At 34.6% G+C, this 3,076-nt stretch overlaps 1 pseudogene; it reads left to right on the top strand.

Annotated features, from left to right (window-relative positions):
- Positions 1–232: 232 nt before the first annotated feature.
- On the top strand, positions 233–2,503 carry LOC121367092 (annotated as a pseudogene).
- Positions 2,504–3,076: the final 573 nt, after the last annotated feature.

The following is a 3,076-nucleotide window of genomic DNA, read 5'->3' as shown; positions in this document are numbered from 1 at the left end:
AGCCTCACCTCGTGTCCAAAGTATCAAAGAACTTGAAAGTGCAAGGACGTATCTTAGTGATATTCCAATTCCATGATTGACACGTGAACTGAGATTACTCAACAACCCATCAAGTTACCCGTGCTGAAATGAACACAGCCAAGCACACGTTGAAATAATGAAACAGCGGTTAGAAGAAGAAAAATACACGTGTTCAATCAGAAAGAGAGCGTGCTGATACTTATTACACGCGATGCTACCTAATTATAGCTCAACAACTCAAGACAGGGGGGAAGGAACATCAGCTACATATCATCCTGAAGTTTCTATCTTATTTAGTGATATTGAAGGATTTACAACTATATGTAGCCAATGTCATCCACTCAAAGTTGTTAGCATGTTAAAATGAGCTTTATACTATGTTTGACAAAGATATTGAAGAATGCAAAGTATATAAGGTATTCCTTAAACCATTCCTCTAAATTCATATGACTACCATCTACTCATAGGTAGAAACAATAGGAATGCATATATGGTAGCTGCTGGTATATTGACACAGCTGAAGATCATGCATTATGCCGTGACTCAGTTTCTCCTTAAAATGAGAGAGTCAGCTCAAAGAATGTTCGTCCAACAGACAGCAACCACTTAATGTGAGTTAATGAATGGAACTATGTTATTAAAATGCATCCTTTGATTATCTCAGAGGAAATAGTAGGAATGTTATGATTATGCATGACTTGTTCACTTACTATGAATATTAGATCAGTACATGATACTATCATAATAAATGAATTAGCTTTAACTATGGTTTATAACTACACACAACTTTGTTACAATCTACGGACAGTTTGTCATTATTACTTTTTTAATTGTCTTATAGATACGAATTGGGATACACTCAGGAGCTGTAATGGCTGAGTTGTAGAACATTTAATGCCTCGTTATTGCCTCTTTGGAGATACAGTGATGTTGCTAGTAGAATGGAATCTCATGGAAACCTGGAACATACATATCAGTTTCGTCCACTTTACGTAAGTTATATCTTATAACATTTATTAGTTATAATATCTTCTTATACAGAAAAATCAAGAATAAACCTTTGAATTTCAATGTAGAGGTAAAAATTGAGATCAAAGGTCTTCTGATAAGCAGTTGACATATTTTGTGAACTCTTCAACCTGGAGAAGAACCAAAAATTATAATGCCTCCTGAAATCTGAGTTGACTGATGATAAATCATATTGAAATTACTGGAATAGGATTACCTGTCAGAAGCCGAGCTAATGAATCTTTTAACCTTGTACAAAGTCGGTTCTAACCCTCAAATTGAGGCCAAGACATCTAACTCTAGTCTTCTTGAGCAAAGAAAACTATCAACTCAAGACAAGAAGATGTCTGTTAGCAGTAATAATTTCTTATTTTGACTGAACAATTCCCCAATCTTTGTATACCATCAAATTCTAATACCCCTCCCTCTTCAGTAAGACTAATCAAATATCTCCTCTTCATTCTTCCTTTAGTGAGGACCTCCCACACTCTCGACCAAGATGATCCTGCATTACCAAAACGTAAACGTCATCATCGTCTTAAATGTTTAATAATGTAACATCGTTCTTTGCGCTGGTTTAATTTATTTTATGAAACATAAATGTTTTGTTTACTTTGTTAACAATAAATATTGCATACACTTGTCGTTGTTTTTTGTACTGATTATATTGTTCCATAAATAGTAACATGAATCATAAGTTACTATATTTAAGGTATATATAGATGATGTAATCTTATTACATTTTGCATGCAGTCAAAGTTGAATCGATGTATTGAATATGTTGGAGCAAAATTTACCACAATAGAAATTTAATACTCCCCAAGTAATATTATAATAATTATTAGTGATTATTAAGTTTTAATTAAATTTAGACCACTGTGTCAAATAATGGATGCTTTTCTTCAAGGGCGAGTCAGTAGAACCAAAGCTGGAGATAAAACAAACAAAACAGCTCAGCAAAAAACAACTTCTGAGAAGAGAAACATACCTTGGGTCGAAAAATAGTAATGGACGTAATATCGTATTCAATATTTATATACTTACTCTTCAGTCGACCACGAGTTGTAGATGATGTTGTGCATCAAGAAGAGTTGTGAGTGTGGTTAAAGAAGGCTTTGTCAGTAGCTGATGTAAGTTGTCATTGACTTTATAACAGGATATGTTTGTAGCTTCCTAATTTGCTGGTTATGGACCTCGGGGACTGAAAGACGTCAGCAATATTAGCAGTAGGCTAGAGAACTATATGGTAAGCAATTAATTAATGAGTCCTTTGTGTGTGATCTCTTCAGGGCTGAACTTAATAAAAAGGTAGAGTATTAGAATTAAATGCATCTGATGATCGTGGGATTCAGGTAAATTGGTCCATTTTCTAACTTTAACTTTGTTCTATTTGTAGTTTGTTCGAGAAAAAGTGAAGACGTTTGCCAAACAAGCTGTATCTGCAGTAGACCTGAGTACGTTACTGATCACATGATCTTCAGTGTGTAATCATGTGTTTCTTATAGTGGTAAACCTTGTCCACCATTAAAATTGTAATCTTAGATGAACAGACTCCATGACAAATAGTGCGCAGTGAGTGAACTTCATAAGAATAATCGTATGGTTCATTAATCCTTTTGGTCTGTTTTCATTCATCTATTGTCTCTCGTCTCTGTCCATCCATTGTGTCCTCCCTTCAATCATATGTCTTCACTATTCTTCCATATCATTAGGCAGCACTACGTCGTACAATGGAGAAAGAGTCGAAGACAACGCGATTTGTTTAATATGTAACTATATAAGTCGTATTATTGAACCATTAACATCAAGATGTTCAAAGTTTCGTTTCAAGCCTCTCTCTACTGAAAGGATGAAACACGACTTGAGTATATCTGTGTACAGGAACATGTCAAATATACTGATAAGGTAATGTAGCTCCCAGACAAATACACCCCTCAGTGTAATTAATAACTATTGATGCTATTATTGAAACGTCTGAAGGTGATATGAGAAAGGTAGACATGTCTCTTAACACAGTAACTCCCACTTCAATATATTAGGCCATTAA

The sequence above is a fragment of the Gigantopelta aegis genome, unplaced genomic scaffold, assembly GCF_016097555.1.
Source record: "Gigantopelta aegis isolate Gae_Host unplaced genomic scaffold, Gae_host_genome ctg8975_pilon_pilon, whole genome shotgun sequence".
NCBI lineage: Eukaryota > Metazoa > Mollusca > Gastropoda > Neomphalida > Peltospiridae > Gigantopelta > Gigantopelta aegis.
Note: the sequence above shows the minus strand (reverse complement) of the source record. Positions and strands in the feature narration are given on the sequence as shown.